This window comes from Hetaerina americana, unplaced genomic scaffold, assembly GCF_022747635.1.
Source record: "Hetaerina americana unplaced genomic scaffold, ioHetAmer1.1.p SCAF_9, whole genome shotgun sequence".
Lineage (NCBI taxonomy): Eukaryota > Metazoa > Arthropoda > Insecta > Odonata > Calopterygidae > Hetaerina > Hetaerina americana.
Window position 1 is genome coordinate 15,313,191 of NW_027287538.1, and position 18,795 is coordinate 15,331,985.

The window sequence follows — 18,795 nt, forward strand, 5'->3', positions numbered from 1 at the left end:
GAAATTGCCAACGGCCATACCACGCTGAATACACCGGTTCTCGTCCGATCACCGAAGTTAAGCAGCATCGGGCCCGGATAGTACTTGGATGGGTGACCGCCTGGGAACACCGGGTGCCGTTGGCTTTCAATATTTTTTTTCCGAAACGAACGTATTTTGAGGCATTCTCTGATGTTTTTAATTTTTTTCAAATAATTTATTTTGCAATGCCAGACATTGCATGCGTGATTTTGAATTGGTATGTTCCCTTTTGACACCATTCCATTTCATCTAGATGCGACCAGCTCTCTTGGGGCAATGCATTGGTGCTGTAGTAACCCGTATCTCTTCCACATTTATCCAAAGTTCGTTTTGAGATGGCAAATTACCTCCGTCTCCCGCCATCATATAGTATGGTCGTGGACGGCCCGATGTATGCAAGCCGTGGGCAAGAAAATAGACGTCGTGTCGCGTCGTTGCAAGTGTTTGCGGGCTTGATATTGCTAAAATAGTTGACTCGAGAGTGGTGGGAATTGCCAACGGCCATACCACGCTGAATACACCGGTTCTCGTCCGATCACCGAAGTTAGGCAGCATCGGGCCCGGATAGTACTTGGATGGGTGACCGCCTGGGAACACCGGGTGCCGTTGGCTTTCAATATTTTTTTTCCGAAACGAACGTATTTTGAGGCATTCTCTGATGTTTTTAATTTTTTTCAAATAATTTATTTTGCAATGCCAGACATTGCATGCGTGATTTTGAATTGGTATGTTCCCTTTTGACACCATTCCATTTCATCTAGATGCGACCAGCTCTCTTGGGGCAATGCATTGGTGCTGTAGTAACCCGTATCTCTTCCACATTTATCCAAAGTTCGTTTTGAGATGGCAAATTACCTCCGTCTCCCGCCATCATATAGTATGGTCGTGGACGGCCCGATGTATGCAAGCCGTGGGCAAGAAAATAGACGTCGTGTCGCGTCGTTGCAAGTGTTTGCGGGCTTGATATTGCTAAAATAGTTGACTCGAGAGTGGTGGAAAATGCCAACGGCCATACCACGCTGAATACACCGGTTCTCGTCCGATCACCGAAGTTAAGCAGCATCGGGCCCGGATAGTACTTGGATGGGTGACCGCCTGGGAACACCGGGTGCCGTTGGCTTTCAATATTTTTTTTCCGAAACGAACGTATTTTGAGGCATTCTCTGATGTTTTAAATTTTTTTCAAATAATTTATTTTGCAATGCCAGACATTGCATGCGTGATTTTGAATTGGTATGTTCCCTTTTGACACCATTCCATTTCATCTAGATGCGACCAGCTCTCTTGGGGCAATGCATTGGTGCTGTAGTAACCCGTATCTCTTCCACATTTATCCAAAGTTCGTTTTGAGATGGCAAATTACCTCCGTCTCCCGCCATCATATAGTATGGTCGTGGACGGCCCGATGTATGCAAGCCGTGGGCAAGAAAATAGACGTCGTGTCGCGTCGTTGCAAGTGTTTGCGGGCTTGATATTGCTAAAATAGTTGACTCGAGAGTGGTGGAAATTGCCAACGGCCATACCACGCTGAATACACCGGTTCTCGTCCGATCACCGAAGTTAAGCAGCATCGGGCCCGGATAGTACTTGGATGGGTGACCGCCTGGGAACACCGGGTGCCGTTGGCTTTCAATATTTTTTTTCCGAAACGAACGTATTTTGAGGCATTCTCTGATGTTTTAAATTTTTTTCAAATAATTTATTTTGCAATGCCAGACATTGCATGCGTGATTTTGAATTGGTATGTTCCCTTTTGACACCATTCCATTTCATCTAGATGCGACCAGCTCTCTTGGGGCAATGCATTGGTGCTGTAGTAACCCGTATCTCTTCCACATTTATCCAAAGTTCGTTTTGAGATGGCAAATTACCTCCGTCTCCCGCCATCATATAGTATGGTCGTGGACGGCCCGATGTATGCAAGCCGTGGGCAAGAAAATAGACGTCGTGTCGCGTCGTTGCAAGTGTTTGCGGGCTTGATATTGCTAAAATAGTTGACTCGAGAGTGGTGGAAATTGCCAACGGCCATACCACGCTGAATACACCGGTTCTCGTCCGATCACCGAAGTTAAGCAGCATCGGGCCCGGATAGTACTTGGATGGGTGACCGCCTGGGAACACCGGGTGCCGTTGGCTTTCAATATTTTTTTTCCGAAACGAACGTATTTTGAGGCATTCTCTGATGTTTTTAATTTTTTTCAAATAATTTATTTTGCAATGCCAGACATTGCATGCGTGATTTTGAATTGGTATGTTCCCTTTTGACACCATTCCATTTCATCTAGATGCGACCAGCTCTCTTGGGGCAATGCATTGGTGCTGTAGTAACCCGTATCTCTTCCACATTTATCCAAAGTTCGTTTTGAGATGGCAAATTACCTCCGTCTCCCGCCATCATATAGTATGGTCGTGGACGGCCCGATGTATGCAAGCCGTGGGCAAGAAAATAGACGTCGTGTCGCGTCGTTGCAAGTGTTTGCGGGCTTGATATTGCTAAAATAGTTGACTCGAGAGTGGTGGAAATTGCCAACGGCCATACCACGCTGAATTCACCGGTTCTCGTCCGATCACCGAAGTTAAGCAGCATCGGGCCCGGATAGTACTTGGATGGGTGACCGCCTGGGAACACCGGGTGCCGTTGGCTTTCAATATTTTTTTTCCGAAACGAACGTATTTTGAGGCATTCTCTGATGTTTTTAATTTTTTTCAAATAATTTATTTTGCAATGCCAGACATTGCATGCGTGATTTTGAATTGGTATGTTCCCTTTTGACACCATTCCATTTCATCTAGATGCGACCAGCTCTCTTGGGGCAATGCATTGGTGCTGTAGTAACCCGTATCTCTTCCACATTTATCCAAAGTTCGTTTTGAGATGGCAAATTACCTCCGTCTCCCGCCATCATATAGTATGGTCGTGGACGGCCCGACGTATGCAAGCCGTGGGCAAGAAAATAGACGTCGTGTCGCGTCGTTGCAAGTGTTTGCGGGCTTGATATTGCTAAAATAGTTGACTCGAGAGTGGTGGAAATTGCCAACGGCCATACCACGCTGAATACACCGGTTCTCGTCCGATCACCGAAGTTAAGCAGCATCGGGCCCGGATAGTACTTGGATGGGTGACCGCCTGGGAACACCGGGTGCCGTTGGCTTTCAATATTTTTTTTCCGAAACGAACGTATTTTGAGGCATTCTCTGATGTTTTTAATTTTTTTCAAATAATTTATTTTGCAATGCCAGACATTGCATGCGTGATTTTGAATTGGTATGTTCCCTTTTGACACCATTCCATTTCATCTAGATGCGACCAGCTCTCTTGGGGCAATGCATTGGTGCTGTAGTAACCCGTATCTCTTCCACATTTATCCAAAGTTCGTTTTGAGATGGCAAATTACCTCCGTCTCCCGCCATCATATAGTATGGTCGTGGACGGCCCGATGTATGCAAGCCGTGGGCAAGAAAATAGACGTCGTGTCGCGTCGTTGCAAGTGTTTGCGGGCTTGATATTGCTAAAATACTTGACTCGAGAGTGGTGGAAAATGCCAACGGCCATACCACGCTGAATACACCGGTTCTCGTCCGATCACCGAAGTTAAGCAGCATCGGGCCCGGATAGTACTTGGATGGGTGACCGCCTGGGAACACCGGGTGCCGTTGGCTTTCAATATTTTTTTTCCGAAACGAACGTATTTTGAGGCATTCTCTGATGTTTTAAATTTTTTTCAAATAATTTATTTTGCAATGCCAGACATTGCATGCGTGATTTTGAATTGGTATGTTCCCTTTTGACACCATTCCATTTCATCTAGATGCGACCAGCTCTCTTGGGGCAATGCATTGGTGCTGTAGTAACCCGTATCTCTTCCACATTTATCCAAAGTTCGTTTTGAGATGGCAAATTACCTCCGTCTCCCGCCATCATATAGTATGGTCGTGGACGGCCCGATGTATGCAAGCCGTGGGCAAGAAAATAGACGTCGTGTCGCGTCGTTGCAAGTGTTTGCGGGCTTGATATTGCTAAAATAGTTGACTCGAGAGTGGTGGAAATTGCCAACGGCCATACCACGCTGAATACACCGGTTCTCGTCCGATCACCGAAGTTAAGCAGCATCGGGCCCGGATAGTACTTGGATGGGTGACCGCCTGGGAACACCGGGTGCCGTTGGCTTTCAATATTTTTTTTCCGAAACGAACGTATTTTGAGGCATTCTCTGATGTTTTAAATTTTTTTCAAATAATTTATTTTGCAATGCCAGACATTGCATGCGTGATTTTGAATTGGTATGTTCCCTTTTGACACCATTCCATTTCATCTAGATGCGACCAGCTCTCTTGGGGCAATGCATTGGTGCTGTAGTAACCCGTATCTCTTCCACATTTATCCAAAGTTCGTTTTGAGATGGCAAATTACCTCCGTCTCCCGCCATCATATAGTATGGTCGTGGACGGCCCGATGTATGCAAGCCGTGGGCAAGAAAATAGACGTCGTGTCGCGTCGTTGCAAGTGTTTGCGGGCTTGATATTGCTAAAATAGTTGACTCGAGAGTGGTGGAAATTGCCAACGGCCATACCACGCTGAATACACCGGTTCTCGTCCGATCACCGAAGTTAAGCAGCATCGGGCCCGGATAGTACTTGGATGGGTGACCGCCTGGGAACACCGGGTGCCGTTGGCTTTCAATATTTTTTTTCCGAAACGAACGTATTTTGAGGCATTCTCTGATGTTTTTAATTTTTTTCAAATAATTTATTTTGCAATGCCAGACATTGCATGCGTGATTTTGAATTGGTATGTTCCCTTTTGACACCATTCCATTTCATCTAGATGCGACCAGCTCTCTTGGGGCAATGCATTGGTGCTGTAGTAACCCGTATCTCTTCCACATTTATCCAAAGTTCGTTTTGAGATGGCAAATTACCTCCGTCTCCCGCCATCATATAGTATGGTCGTGGACGGCCCGATGTATGCAAGCCGTGGGCAAGAAAATAGACGTCGTGTCGCGTCGTTGCAAGTGTTTGCGGGCTTGATATTGCTAAAATAGTTGACTCGAGAGTGGTGGAAAATGCCAACGGCCATACCACGCTGAATACACCGGTTCTCGTCCGATCACCGAAGTTAAGCAGCATCGGGCCCGGATAGTACTTGGATGGGTGACCGCCTGGGAACACCGGGTGCCGTTGGCTTTCAATATTTTTTTTCCGAAACGAACGTATTTTGAGGCATTCTCTGATGTTTTAAATTTTTTTCAAATAATTTATTTTGCAATGCCAGACATTGCATGCGTGATTTTGAATTGGTATGTTCCCTTTTGACACCATTCCATTTCATCTAGATGCGACCAGCTCTCTTGGGGCAATGCATTGGTGCTGTAGTAACCCGTATCTCTTCCACATTTATCCAAAGTTCGTTTTGAGATGGCAAATTACCTCCGTCTCCCGCCATCATATAGTATGGTCGTGGACGGCCCGATGTATGCAAGCCGTGGGCAAGAAAATAGACGTCGTGTCGCGTCGTTGCAAGTGTTTGCGGGCTTGATATTGCTAAAATAGTTGACTCGAGAGTGGTGGAAATTGCCAACGGCCATACCACGCTGAATACACCGGTTCTCGTCCGATCACCGAAGTTAAGCAGCATCGGGCCCGGATAGTACTTGGATGGGTGACCGCCTGGGAACACCGGGTGCCGTTGGCTTTCAATATTTTTTGCCAACGGCCATACCACGCTGAATACACCGGTTCTCGTCCGATCACCGAAGTTAAGCAGCATCGGGCCCGGATAGTACTTGGATGGGTGACCGCCTGGGAACACCGGGTGCCGTTGGCTTTCAATATTTTGCCAACGGCCATACCACGCTGAATACACCGGTTCTCGTCCGATCACCGAAGTTAAGCAGCATCGGGCCCGGATAGTATCCCAGTCCGGTGTGAGCGTTCGAAGAGTGAGGACGTGTCTGTGTTTCGGTTCTGTGTGCGTGCTATCCCCGGCGTTCGAGGCTTCGATCGCCGGGAAACGAGAATTTCGTAAGCGCTTTGATATATGCGTCAAAGCGTTTTGTGTATGAAAAGTGCTGCTTATTTTGAGTTAGCCCTTATTAGGGCTTGACGTGTGTTATAAAGTCAGCCAATTCGAAATGCCTTACGATAGGAAGGCAACTCTAATAATAAGTCTAAATGACTTAAAAGAAAGTGCTACCGCCCTAGAGGTCCATCGGTTCATCGGTGTCGAGCTCGGGCTTAAGTTGGAAGATTTAGTGGCCATACAATTTGGAATTACAAGAAAATCCATTTATGTGAAACTTATAAACGAAGAATTAGTTGAAAATCTTTTGAGGTCGAAAGGGGGGCCAGTTGACTTCCCATCAGTAGCCGAAAAGCGTGGAACGGCGACGTTGGAGTCAGCGTCTAGCAGGGCAAGCTTTGTTAAGGTGGTGGGGCTCCCCCCAGAAATCCCAAAATTCGAGGTGGAGACGGAATTAGGCAAATATGGAAGAGTGGTATCATACGCGGTAAACAAATGGATAGGCCCTGGGCTATACCCGATCAGCACTGGAACGCGGAATGTGAAAATGTATTTAAAGTCCCCGATTCCGTCATATATCCCGATAGCTGGTCACAGGGCGGTCATACACTACGAGGGACAACAGCAAACGTGCTCGAGATGCGGAAGCACAAACCATCTGCGATTGAATTGCACAATGCCAACCACAATCACGGCGTACGCCGACGCACTGAGGGGGAAAAAGCAAGCGGCAGAAGAGGAGGCGGTGCTGCCGACGAGAATGGAAGAGGACCGAGGAGTGGAGGAGATTCCCTTGGAGCAGGAGGAGGAGGTCAACCCAAGGATGAGGGTAGAGAAACGCAGGGAGAAGGAAGGACCAACCTACCACCCAGGAACGTCGAGCGAGGAAGACGTCGCCGGAAACGACGCTATTGCCGAGGGAGCGGGAAACGGGAGAAAGAGGAGGAAAGGGTCGAACACGAGAGGGCGGGGGAAAAGGATATCGATAGACGTAGCCCGTGGAAAGGAAACGGAGAGATCAACCATCACGAGGGAGGAAAGGTGTGATCCCTGTGCAGATCAGAGTAAGATTCAAGAGGGGAATAATGGGGGAGGAATCAAAATGGCCGTAGCAGTAGAAGAAGAATCAAAAGAAACCGGAGAACCCGATTCAATCGAGGGCGGTGATCGACGGCTTGCGGGGGAAGACAAGAAATTGGTCATGGCGCAAGAGAAGCAAATAGGAAGAAATCTAGACATGGTAACCCCTTTTAGCGACAAGGGTCTCGGGAAAGGGTTATCTGTGACGTTACGCGAAGGGGAGGGCAAACAGCATGAGGAAGAGGCTGAGGAGCGGAGGAGGGAAGAAGACCCGGAGGACAACGCGTCGACCAGCGGTCACCCCTGGAGGGAGGTGGAGGGACGTCGGAAGCGCGGTGGTGGCGAGGATGACAGCGGGAGGAAGTTTGGGCTCGGCGGGGACGAGAGCGAGGACTCCGACGCCAAGGACAACGGGAGCAGCGACACCGGGGACCAGGACGAGGCCCCGAGGAGATCCGGGAGAGGGGGCAAGGCGGAAACGACCGAGCAGAGACAGAAGACGAAGAAGAAGGACAAAGGAAAGAACAGCCTAAGCGTCGGACTCCAGGAGATAGCGGTGAGGTACGCATATATGAAGGAAGCCAAATGGAAAAGGGATGCAAAAAATACAGGGAATGATAAGGGGAAGCAAATGGGAACCCCGAATCCGGAATCCCAATGAATTACACATTGAACCCAAAATTGAGAATAGGCACGCTTAATGTATGTGGGGTTACAAGTAAAAACAGAATAGAAAAAGTATTCGACCTATTTAAAAGAGAAGACCTGGACATCCTACTATTGCAAGAGGTCATGGTGAGTGTACATTGGGAAACGGGCCCGGCGGAGATCTATATAAACAACCAAGAGCGGGAAAGAGGCACTGCGATCATGTTAAAAAGAAACATCACCGGAGAAAAAATGACAATGCTACCATCCGGGAGGGCGATGGCCATGACGATCCTTGGGATAAGGATAATAAATGTGTACGGCCCGGCCGGCACCAGGAAACTTCAGGAGAGGAGGGAATTTTACTCGCGGGACCTCCTGCCCCTGCTGAGCGACTTCCAAGGAATGGCACTGTTAGGGGGTGATTTTAACGCAATCATAGACGAGAAAGATAGCCAAAACAACGATGGAGGAGGAGCAAAATACCCACTGTGTGGTCCCCTAAAATCGATAGTTAAAAACCTCAGAGCCACTGACGCAAACAGATTAACAAGCACAAAAGATAACCTTCCGTACACCATCTACGGCGACAAATGGGCAACAAGGCAGGACCGCTTTTACGCATCCTACGACTTGAAAACCCATATATCCTCCTATGCGGTTCTTCCAGTGGCATGCTCCGACCACTGCGCAGTTATTATATCGGTCGATGGATCCCAAAGCAGGACGAGGCATCAGCCAAGGAAAAAGGAGTGGAGGATGAACGTCGAGCTGCTATATGAGAAAGACACCAGAGCCATACTGAAAGAAAACATCCAGCGATGGGAGGAAAGCTGGAGAGGATTGGATCCAAGCGAAAGGTGGGAAAACTCCAAAGTAAAAATAAGAAACCTTTTCGCACAACTGCACAGGGAGAGAGCCGAAGAAATCAGGGAAACCATGGCTTTTTACAGAGAAGCGCTCGAGGAGAGCCTAAAGACGAGAGAAAGGGAACGGAGCAACTGGGGGGAGATAAAAGAACTAAAAAGGAAAATCTTCGGAATGGAAGAGGAAAGGGCGAAAATATCAACATGGCACAGAAGCAAAATATGTTTGCCAGAAGAACATGCCTCGGTGTATTATCTGGGGAGGAGGTTAAAGGATTGCGCCAACAACTTACTCAAAAACGGCATTTTGAACGAGAACGGAACGAGGTTAAAAGAAGAGAGAGAAATCATAGAGCATGTATGCCACCATTTTGAGACTCTCCTTTCTGGGGAGGACACATCACTCAAGGAAGAGACAGAAAATCTCACGCCACTCCCCCAACTGCCAGTGGAGGTGGCAGAGAGGATGGAGGAAAGAATCACAAGGGAGGAGTGCGAGGATGCTATGAGATGGCTCCCCAAGGGGAGGTCCCCGGGTACCGACGGTATCCCTTTTGAATTCTACGTAGAATTCTGGGAAGAGCTGAAGGATTTAATCATTCCAGCGATAGAGAACATCCTCCAAAATGGCACCCTCACCACGACCCAAAGAGAGGGGAAAATTGTCCTAGTGCCGAAAAGAAAAGAGCCAAGGAGCCTAAATGACTACAGACCCATCACCCTCCTCAACGCCGATTACAAGGTAGTAGCTAAAATCGTTAAAACCAGACTCAACGAAGCCGTGGAAAAGATAATCGGGCCAGACCAACACATAGTAGGAAAGGGGAGGAACATTGTAACGGCGCTGACAACGATCAGAGACGCAATCGCGAGCCACGAGAGCAGGCAGGGCGCGGGCCTTAAACTGGTAGCGGTAGATATTGAGAAGGCTTTCGACAGGGTGAACATAAACCACGTATTGAACACATTAAAGAGGATGGGATTCCCCGAAAAGTTTTTGAATACAATAAAAATGTTCACGAACAACATCACGTCGAAAGTAAAATTGAGCGCGGGGGCCGAAACAAAGTCGTTCCCCGTGAGAAGATCAATCAGACAAGGCTGTCCGCTTTCGATGCTTCTGTTCTCTATATCACTGGAGCCCCTGCTACATAGTCTTCGCAGAAACATTAAAGGAATCCCGGCGGGGAACGGAAAAGTGTCCGCGGTGGCTTATGCGGACGACGTAACGATCTTCGCCCAAGATCAAGCGGAAATTCATGTAATAGGGAAATCATTAAAGGAATATGAGGAGGAAAGCGGGCAAAAAGTAAACATGGAAAAGACAAAGGCCTTGACAATAAAAGACGCCGACTTCACCGCGACCAGTGAATGGAAAGAGGTGACCTCGATGGACATTCTGGGCATTCCATGGAGTAGGACTTCCACGGAGACGACAAACGCAGTATGGGAAAAGGCAACGAGAATGATAAAAGGAACATTAGCGCAATTGAGAGACAGGGACCTAAACATACATCAGAAAGTCCTTGCGATAAACGCATTGTTATTATCCAAGGCATGGTACGCCGCACTGATTTTCCCGTTGCCAGAAAAACATGGGGCTCTATTGACGAAAATAGCAACGCAATACCTTTGGGGAGGGCATTTGCTAAGAGTAGCAAAGAGCCAGGCCTGTCTACCCAAGGGGAAGGGGGGCCTAGGGCTGATCGACGTGCGGGACAAAGCCCTGGCACTCTATGCAAAGACAGTAATAAACATCCTATCCGACGACTGTCAACATTCAAAAGATCTGCTAAAGGCGGCATGGGGTGCACCAGGGCAGGATAGACTGCTGATGAAAACTATCAGGAAAGTTAAGGACTTAGTAGAAAAGATGCCGAGAGGAGTGACAGCCACCACCAAGTGCCTTTACCGACAACTCAGAAGCGACGACAACCACCGAATCAACATCGAAAAGCACATCCTATCGGTAAATTGGAAGAGAGTGTGGAAGAACATCAACGAAATAGCCATGACCCTAAGGACAAAGAGCGTCCTATTCCTATTCGCAAACTATATAGTGACCACCCAGCAAGTGAAACAAAACATGTATCTAACAAGCAGGAACGAATGCGAATACTGTGACAAAGCCGACACACAAGACCACAGGGTGTTCGAATGCACCATCTCAAGGAGGAGGTGGTGCCTAATAAAAAGAACATTTAGAGAATTAAACACCTTTGGAGAAAAGGAGATAGGAAATAGGAATATGATGATTCTGGATTTCAACATCTTTCCCCGCGTGAAAATGGAAACAATGTGCTGGCTGATTGGACAGCACCTTCTTACGGTACACAAGTGGGTTAAAATAGATATAGAAAGTTGGTGGGAACAAGTGAAAAAAGAGAGCAAAAACCTACCGGGCCGATTACAGCCATATTGGAAGAAAGTAGAACAAATGGTAAAAAAAGAAGTCATGAAAGAATAACAAGTTTAAAGAAAATTGGTCTTGGACTCAATGTAAACTGTCATGTATGCAAGGAAATATATTACCGATAACAAGTATGTGAATAAAGGGAATACGTTCAATAAATAAGAGCAGATAATAATGTAAACAATGTATCATTAATGTTTAACTGTGAAAAAAAGACGCAAAGGGGATGTTTAAAAAAAAAATTTGACTATTTATAATTGGCTTGATTTCATTGTAATCATTTTGTTCCCTATAAAGGATCTTGTATTGTTAATTCAAGTAAGGAAAATGTTCCCTAAGTTATGTGACGGTGAACACTTTCCGAATGCTTATAGTTCATAAGTGGTTCATACTTATATCATCCTTTGTTTAGAATTGTTCAATTGTGAAAATGTTCAATCTGTGGTCTTATGCACGCTTAAGATGGTGCACATGGTGTTAAATAACTATGTCTGTGAATGGAAATACATGCAATATAAAAAAAAAAAAAAAATACCACGCTGAATACACCGGTTCTCGTCCGATCACCGAAGTTAAGCAGCATCGGGCCCGGATAGTACTTGGATGGGTGACCGCCTGGGAACACCGGGTGCCGTTGGCTTTCAATATTTTTTTTCCGAAACGAACGTATTTTGAGGCATTCTCTGATGTTTTAAATTTTTTTCAAATAATTTATTTTGCAATGCCAGACATTGCATGCGTGATTTTGAATTGGTATGTTCCCTTTTGACACCATTCCATTTCATCTAGATGCGACCAGCTCTCTTGGGGCAATGCATTGGTGCTGTAGTAACCCGTATCTCTTCCACATTTATCCAAAGTTCGTTTTGAGATGGCAAATTACCTCCGTCTCCCGCCATCATATAGTATGGTCGTGGACGGCCCGATGTATGCAAGCCGTGGGCAAGAAAATAGACGTCGTGTCGCGTCGTTGCAAGTGTTTGCGGGCTTGATATTGCTAAAATAGTTGACTCGAGAGTGGTGGAAATTGCCAACGGCCATACCACGCTGAATACACCGGTTCTCGTCCGATCACCGAAGTTAAGCAGCATCGGGCCCGGATAGTACTTGGATGGGTGACCGCCTGGGAACACCGGGTGCCGTTGGCTTTCAATATTTTTTTTCCGAAACGAACGTATTTTGAGGCATTCTCTGATGTTTTTAATTTTTTTCAAATAATTTATTTTGCAATGCCAGACATTGCATGCGTGATTTTGAATTGGTATGTTCCCTTTTGACACCATTCCATTTCATCTAGATGCGACCAGCTCTCTTGGGGCAATGCATTGGTGCTGTAGTAACCCGTATCTCTTCCACATTTATCCAAAGTTCGTTTTGAGATGGCAAATTACCTCCGTCTCCCGCCATCATATAGTATGGTCGTGGACGGCCCGATGTATGCAAGCCGTGGGCAAGAAAATAGACGTCGTGTCGCGTCGTTGCAAGTGTTTGCGGGCTTGATATTGCTAAAATAGTTGACTCGAGAGTGGTGGAAAATGCCAACGGCCATACCACGCTGAATACACCGGTTCTCGTCCGATCACCGAAGTTAAGCAGCATCGGGCCCGGATAGTACTTGGATGGGTGACCGCCTGGGAACACCGGGTGCCGTTGGCTTTCAATATTTTTTTTCCGAAACGAACGTATTTTGAGGCATTCTCTGATGTTTTTAATTTTTTTCAAATAATTTATTTTGCAATGCCAGACATTGCATGCGTGATTTTGAATTGGTATGTTCCCTTTTGACACCATTCCATTTCATCTAGATGCGACCAGCTCTCTTGGGGCAATGCATTGGTGCTGTAGTAACCCGTATCTCTTCCACATTTATCCAAAGTTCGTTTTGAGATGGCAAATTACCTCCGTCTCCCGCCATCATATAGTATGGTCGTGGACGGCCCGATGTATGCAAGCCGTGGGCAAGAAAATAGACGTCGTGTCGCGTCGTTGCAAGTGTTTGCGGGCTTGATATTGCTAAAATAGTTGACTCGAGAGTGGTGGAAAATGCCAACGGCCATACCACGCTGAATACACCGGTTCTCGTCCGATCACCGAAGTTAAGCAGCATCGGGCCCGGATAGTACTTGGATGGGTGACCGCCTGGGAACACCGGGTGCCGTTGGCTTTCAATATTTTTTTTCCGAAACGAACGTATTTTGAGGCATTCTCTGATGTTTTAAATTTTTTTCAAATAATTTATTTTGCAATGCCAGACATTGCATGCGTGATTTTGAATTGGTATGTTCCCTTTTGACACCATTCCATTTCATCTAGATGCGACCAGCTCTCTTGGGGCAATGCATTGGTGCTGTAGTAACCCGTATCTCTTCCACATTTATCCAAAGTTCGTTTTGAGATGGCAAATTACCTCCGTCTCCCGCCATCATATAGTATGGTCGTGGACGGCCCGATGTATGCAAGCCGTGGGCAAGAAAATAGACGTCGTGTCGCGTCGTTGCAAGTGTTTGCGGGCTTGATATTGCTAAAATAGTTGACTCGAGAGTGGTGGAAATTGCCAACGGCCATACCACGCTGAATACACCGGTTCTCGTCCGATCACCGAAGTTAAGCAGCATCGGGCCCGGATAGTACTTGGATGGGTGACCGCCTGGGAACACCGGGTGCCGTTGGCTTTCAATATTTTTTTTCCGAAACGAACGTATTTTGAGGCATTCTCTGATGTTTTAAATTTTTTTCAAATAATTTATTTTGCAATGCCAGACATTGCATGCGTGATTTTGAATTGGTATGTTCCCTTTTGACACCATTCCATTTCATCTAGATGCGACCAGCTCTCTTGGGGCAATGCATTGGTGCTGTAGTAACCCGTATCTCTTCCACATTTATCCAAAGTTCGTTTTGAGATGGCAAATTACCTCCGTCTCCCGCCATCATATAGTATGGTCGTGGACGGCCCGATGTATGCAAGCCGTGGGCAAGAAAATAGACGTCGTGTCGCGTCGTTGCAAGTGTTTGCGGGCTTGATATTGCTAAAATAGTTGACTCGAGAGTGGTGGAAATTGCCAACGGCCTGTGTGGTCCCCTAAAATCGATAGTTAAAAACCTCAGAGCCACTGACGCAAACAGATTAACAAGCACAAAAGATAACCTTCCGTACACCATCTACGGCGACAAATGGGCAACAAGGCAGGACCGCTTTTACGCATCCTACGACTTGAAAACCCATATATCCTCCTATGCGGTTCTTCCAGTGGCATGCTCCGACCACTGCGCAGTTATTATATCGGTCGATGGATCCCAAAGCAGGACGAGGCATCAGCCAAGGAAAAAGGAGTGGAGGATGAACGTCGAGCTGCTATATGAGAAAGACACCAGAGCCATACTGAAAGAAAACATCCAGCGATGGGAGGAAAGCTGGAGAGGATTGGATCCAAGCGAAAGGTGGGAAAACTCCAAAGTAAAAATAAGAAACCTTTTCGCACAACTGCACAGGGAGAGAGCCGAAGAAATCAGGGAAACCATGGCTTTTTACAGAGAAGCGCTCGAGGAGAGCCTAAAGACGAGAGAAAGGGAACGGAGCAACTGGGGGGAGATAAAAGAACTAAAAAGGAAAATCTTCGGAATGGAAGAGGAAAGGGCGAAAATATCAACATGGCACAGAAGCAAAATATGTTTGCCAGAAGAACATGCCTCGGTGTATTATCTGGGGAGGAGGTTAAAGGATTGCGCCAACAACTTACTCAAAAACGGCATTTTGAACGAGAACGGAACGAGGTTAAAAGAAGAGAGAGAAATCATAGAGCATGTATGCCACCATTTTGAGACTCTCCTTTCTGGGGAGGACACATCACTCAAGGAAGAGACAGAAAATCTCACGCCACTCCCCCAACTGCCAGTGGAGGTGGCAGAGAGGATGGAGGAAAGAATCACAAGGGAGGAGTGCGAGGATGCTATGAGATGGCTCCCCAAGGGGAGGTCCCCGGGTACCGACGGTATCCCTTTTGAATTCTACGTAGAATTCTGGGAAGAGCTGAAGGATTTAATCATTCCAGCGATAGAGAACATCCTCCAAAATGGCACCCTCACCACGACCCAAAGAGAGGGGAAAATTGTCCTAGTGCCGAAAAGAAAAGAGCCAAGGAGCCTAAATGACTACAGACCCATCACCCTCCTCAACGCCGATTACAAGGTAGTAGCTAAAATCGTTAAAACCAGACTCAACGAAGCCGTGGAAAAGATAATCGGGCCAGACCAACACATAGTAGGAAAGGGGAGGAACATTGTAACGGCGCTGACAACGATCAGAGACGCAATCGCGAGCCACGAGAGCAGGCAGGGCGCGGGCCTTAAACTGGTAGCGGTAGATATTGAGAAGGCTTTCGACAGGGTGAACATAAACCACGTATTGAACACATTAAAGAGGATGGGATTCCCCGAAAAGTTTTTGAATACAATAAAAATGTTCACGAACAACATCACGTCGAAAGTAAAATTGAGCGCGGGGGCCGAAACAAAGTCGTTCCCCGTGAGAAGATCAATCAGACAAGGCTGTCCGCTTTCGATGCTTCTGTTCTCTATATCACTGGAGCCCCTGCTACATAGTCTTCGCAGAAACATTAAAGGAATCCCGGCGGGGAACGGAAAAGTGTCCGCGGTGGCTTATGCGGACGACGTAACGATCTTCGCCCAAGATCAAGCGGAAATTCATGTAATAGGGAAATCATTAAAGGAATATGAGGAGGAAAGCGGGCAAAAAGTAAACATGGAAAAGACAAAGGCCTTGACAATAAAAGACGCCGACTTCACCGCGACCAGTGAATGGAAAGAGGTGACCTCGATGGACATTCTGGGCATTCCATGGAGTAGGACTTCCACGGAGACGACAAACGCAGTATGGGAAAAGGCAACGAGAATGATAAAAGGAACATTAGCGCAATTGAGAGACAGGGACCTAAACATACATCAGAAAGTCCTTGCGATAAACGCATTGTTATTATCCAAGGCATGGTACGCCGCACTGATTTTCCCGTTGCCAGAAAAACATGGGGCTCTATTGACGAAAATAGCAACGCAATACCTTTGGGGAGGGCATTTGCTAAGAGTAGCAAAGAGCCAGGCCTGTCTACCCAAGGGGAAGGGGGGCCTAGGGCTGATCGACGTGCGGGACAAAGCCCTGGCACTCTATGCAAAGACAGTAATAAACATCCTATCCGACGACTGTCAACATTCAAAAGATCTGCTAAAGGCGGCATGGGGTGCACCAGGGCAGGATAGACTGCTGATGAAAACTATCAGGAAAGTTAAGGACTTAGTAGAAAAGATGCCGAGAGGAGTGACAGCCACCACCAAGTGCCTTTACCGACAACTCAGAAGCGACGACAACCACCGAATCAACATCGAAAAGCACATCCTATCGGTAAATTGGAAGAGAGTGTGGAAGAACATCAACGAAATAGCCATGACCCTAAGGACAAAGAGCGTCCTATTCCTATTCGCAAACTATATAGTGACCACCCAGCAAGTGAAACAAAACATGTATCTAACAAGCAGGAACGAATGCGAATACTGTGACAAAGCCGACACACAAGACCACAGGGTGTTCGAATGCACCATCTCAAGGAGGAGGTGGTGCCTAATAAAAAGAACATTTAGAGAATTAAACACCTTTGGAGAAAAGGAGATAGGAAATAGGAATATGATGATTCTGGATTTCAACATCTTTCCCCGCGTGAAAATGGAAACAATGTGCTGGCTGATTGGACAGCACCTTCTTACGGTACACAAGTGGGTTAAAATAGATATAGAAAGTTGGTGGGAACAAGTGAAAAAAGAGAGCAAAAACCTACCGGGCCGATTACAGCCATATTGGAAGAAAGTAGAACAAATGGTAAAAAAAGAAGTCATGAAAGAATAACAAGTTTAAAGAAAATTGGTCTTGGACTCAATGTAAACTGTCATGTATGCAAGGAAATATATTACCGATAACAAGTATGTGAATAAAGGGAATACGTTCAATAAATAAGAGCAGATAATAATGTAAACAATGTATCATTAATGTTTAACTGTGAAAAAAAGACGCAAAGGGGATGTTTAAAAAAAAAATTTGACTATTTATAATTGGCTTGATTTCATTGTAATCATTTTGTTCCCTATAAAGGATCTTGTATTGTTAATTCAAGTAAGGAAAATGTTCCCTAAGTTATGTGACGGTGAACACTTTCCGAATGCTTATAGTTCATAAGTGGTTCATACTTATATCATCCTTTGTTTAGAATTGTTCAATTGTGAAAATGTTCAATCTGTGGTCTTATGCACGCTTAAGATGGTGCACATGGTGTTAAATAACTATGTCTGTGAATGGAAATACATGCAATATAAAAAAAAAAAAAAAAAAAAAAAAAAAAAAAAAAAATACCACGCTGAATACACCGGTTCTCGTCCGATCACCGAAGTTAAGCAGCATCGGGCCCGGATAGTACTTGGATGGGTGACCGCCTGGGAACACCGGGTGCCGTTGGCTTTCAATATTTTTTTTCCGAAACGAACGTATTTTGAGGCATTCTCTGATGTTTTAAATTTTTTTCAAATAATTTATTTTGCAATGCCAGACATTGCATGCGTGATTTTGAATTGGTATGTTCCCTTTTGACACCATTCCATTTCATCTAGATGCGACCAGCTCTCTTGGGGCAATGCATTGGTGCTGTAGTAACCCGTATCTCTTCCACATTTATCCAAAGTTCGTTTTGAGATGGCAAATTACCTCCGTCTCCCGCCATCATATAGTATGGTCGTGGACGGCCCGATGTATGCAAGCCGTGGGCAAGAAAATAGACGTCGTGTCGCGTCGTTGCAAGTGTTTGCGGGCTTGATATTGCTAAAATAGTTGACTCGAGAGTGGTGGAAAATGCCAACGGCCATACCACGCTGAATACACCGGTTCTCGTCCGATCACCGAAGTTAAGCAGCATCGGGCCCGGATAGTACTTGGATGGGTGACCGCCTGGGAACACCGGGTGCCGTTGGCTTTCAATATTTTTTTTCCGAAACGAACGTATTTTGAGGCATTCTCTGATGTTTTTAATTTTTTTCAAATAATTTATTTTGCAATGCCAGACATTGCATGCGTGATTTTGAATTGGTATGTTCCCTTTTGACACCATTCCATTTCATCTAGATGCGACCAGCTCTCTTGGGGCAATGCATTGGTGCTGTAGTAACCCGTATCTCTTCCACATTTATCCAAAGTTCGTTTTGAGATGGCAAATTACCTCCGTCTCCCGCCATCATATAGTATGGTCGTGGACGGCCCGATGTATGCAAGCCGTGGGCAAGAAAATAGACGTCGTGTCGCGTCGTTGCAAGTGTTTGCGGGCTTGATATTGCTAAAATAGTTGACTCGAGAGTGGTGGAAATTGCCAACGGCCATACCACGCTGAATACACCGGTTCTCGTCCGATCACCGAAGTTAAGCAGCATCGGGCCCGGATAGTACTTGGATGGGTGACCGCCTGGGAACACCGGGTGCCGTTGGCTTTCAATATTTTTTTTCCGAAACGAACGTATTTTGAGGCATTCTCTGATGTTTTAAATTTTTTTCAAATAATTTATTTTGCAATGCCAGACATTGCATGCGTGATTTTGAATTGGTATGTTCCCTTTTGACACCATTCCATTTCATCTAGATGCGACCAGCTCTCTTGGGGCAATGCATTGGTGCTGTAGTAACCCGTATCTCTTCCACATTT

At 46.1% G+C, this 18,795-nt stretch overlaps 19 non-coding genes and 2 pseudogenes across 19 annotated transcripts; all 21 read left to right on the forward strand.

The window, feature by feature from the left end:
* Nucleotides 1-6: 6 nt before the first annotated feature.
* Nucleotides 7-125, forward strand: LOC139699237 (5S ribosomal RNA). Its single transcript, XR_011703129.1, has one exon. It is a non-coding gene; the product is annotated as a 5S ribosomal RNA (ribosomal RNA).
* A 389-nt stretch (nucleotides 126-514) lies between these two features.
* Nucleotides 515-633, forward strand: LOC139699713 (5S ribosomal RNA). Its single transcript, XR_011703579.1, has one exon. It is a non-coding gene; the product is annotated as a 5S ribosomal RNA (ribosomal RNA).
* A 389-nt stretch (nucleotides 634-1,022) lies between these two features.
* On the forward strand, nucleotides 1,023-1,141 carry LOC139699238 (5S ribosomal RNA). Its single transcript, XR_011703130.1, has one exon. It is a non-coding gene; the product is annotated as a 5S ribosomal RNA (ribosomal RNA).
* A 389-nt stretch (nucleotides 1,142-1,530) lies between these two features.
* LOC139699240 (5S ribosomal RNA) lies at nucleotides 1,531-1,649 on the forward strand. Its single transcript, XR_011703132.1, has one exon. It is a non-coding gene; the product is annotated as a 5S ribosomal RNA (ribosomal RNA).
* A 389-nt stretch (nucleotides 1,650-2,038) lies between these two features.
* LOC139699241 (5S ribosomal RNA) lies at nucleotides 2,039-2,157 on the forward strand. Its single transcript, XR_011703133.1, has one exon. It is a non-coding gene; the product is annotated as a 5S ribosomal RNA (ribosomal RNA).
* Nucleotides 2,158-2,546: 389 nt separating this feature from the next.
* LOC139699603 (5S ribosomal RNA) lies at nucleotides 2,547-2,665 on the forward strand. The gene has a single exon (XR_011703475.1). It is a non-coding gene; the product is annotated as a 5S ribosomal RNA (ribosomal RNA).
* A 389-nt stretch (nucleotides 2,666-3,054) lies between these two features.
* On the forward strand, nucleotides 3,055-3,173 carry LOC139699242 (5S ribosomal RNA). Its single transcript, XR_011703134.1, has one exon. It is a non-coding gene; the product is annotated as a 5S ribosomal RNA (ribosomal RNA).
* Nucleotides 3,174-3,562: 389 nt separating this feature from the next.
* On the forward strand, nucleotides 3,563-3,681 carry LOC139699243 (5S ribosomal RNA). The gene has a single exon (XR_011703135.1). It is a non-coding gene; the product is annotated as a 5S ribosomal RNA (ribosomal RNA).
* Nucleotides 3,682-4,070: 389 nt separating this feature from the next.
* LOC139699244 (5S ribosomal RNA) lies at nucleotides 4,071-4,189 on the forward strand. Its single transcript, XR_011703136.1, has one exon. It is a non-coding gene; the product is annotated as a 5S ribosomal RNA (ribosomal RNA).
* Nucleotides 4,190-4,578: 389 nt separating this feature from the next.
* On the forward strand, nucleotides 4,579-4,697 carry LOC139699245 (5S ribosomal RNA). Its single transcript, XR_011703137.1, has one exon. It is a non-coding gene; the product is annotated as a 5S ribosomal RNA (ribosomal RNA).
* Nucleotides 4,698-5,086: 389 nt separating this feature from the next.
* Nucleotides 5,087-5,205, forward strand: LOC139699246 (5S ribosomal RNA). The gene has a single exon (XR_011703138.1). It is a non-coding gene; the product is annotated as a 5S ribosomal RNA (ribosomal RNA).
* Nucleotides 5,206-5,594: 389 nt separating this feature from the next.
* LOC139699247 (5S ribosomal RNA) lies at nucleotides 5,595-5,713 on the forward strand. Its single transcript, XR_011703139.1, has one exon. It is a non-coding gene; the product is annotated as a 5S ribosomal RNA (ribosomal RNA).
* A 13-nt stretch (nucleotides 5,714-5,726) lies between these two features.
* LOC139699248 (5S ribosomal RNA) lies at nucleotides 5,727-5,845 on the forward strand. The gene has a single exon (XR_011703140.1). It is a non-coding gene; the product is annotated as a 5S ribosomal RNA (ribosomal RNA).
* A 5,733-nt stretch (nucleotides 5,846-11,578) lies between these two features.
* LOC139699168 (5S ribosomal RNA) lies at nucleotides 11,579-11,677 on the forward strand (annotated as a pseudogene).
* Nucleotides 11,678-12,076: 399 nt separating this feature from the next.
* On the forward strand, nucleotides 12,077-12,195 carry LOC139699249 (5S ribosomal RNA). The gene has a single exon (XR_011703141.1). It is a non-coding gene; the product is annotated as a 5S ribosomal RNA (ribosomal RNA).
* A 389-nt stretch (nucleotides 12,196-12,584) lies between these two features.
* On the forward strand, nucleotides 12,585-12,703 carry LOC139699251 (5S ribosomal RNA). The gene has a single exon (XR_011703143.1). It is a non-coding gene; the product is annotated as a 5S ribosomal RNA (ribosomal RNA).
* Nucleotides 12,704-13,092: 389 nt separating this feature from the next.
* Nucleotides 13,093-13,211, forward strand: LOC139699253 (5S ribosomal RNA). Its single transcript, XR_011703144.1, has one exon. It is a non-coding gene; the product is annotated as a 5S ribosomal RNA (ribosomal RNA).
* A 389-nt stretch (nucleotides 13,212-13,600) lies between these two features.
* On the forward strand, nucleotides 13,601-13,719 carry LOC139699254 (5S ribosomal RNA). The gene has a single exon (XR_011703145.1). It is a non-coding gene; the product is annotated as a 5S ribosomal RNA (ribosomal RNA).
* A 3,739-nt stretch (nucleotides 13,720-17,458) lies between these two features.
* On the forward strand, nucleotides 17,459-17,557 carry LOC139699169 (5S ribosomal RNA; annotated as a pseudogene).
* Nucleotides 17,558-17,956: 399 nt separating this feature from the next.
* On the forward strand, nucleotides 17,957-18,075 carry LOC139699255 (5S ribosomal RNA). The gene has a single exon (XR_011703146.1). It is a non-coding gene; the product is annotated as a 5S ribosomal RNA (ribosomal RNA).
* A 389-nt stretch (nucleotides 18,076-18,464) lies between these two features.
* On the forward strand, nucleotides 18,465-18,583 carry LOC139699256 (5S ribosomal RNA). The gene has a single exon (XR_011703147.1). It is a non-coding gene; the product is annotated as a 5S ribosomal RNA (ribosomal RNA).
* The last annotated feature ends 212 nt before the right edge of the window (nucleotides 18,584-18,795 follow it).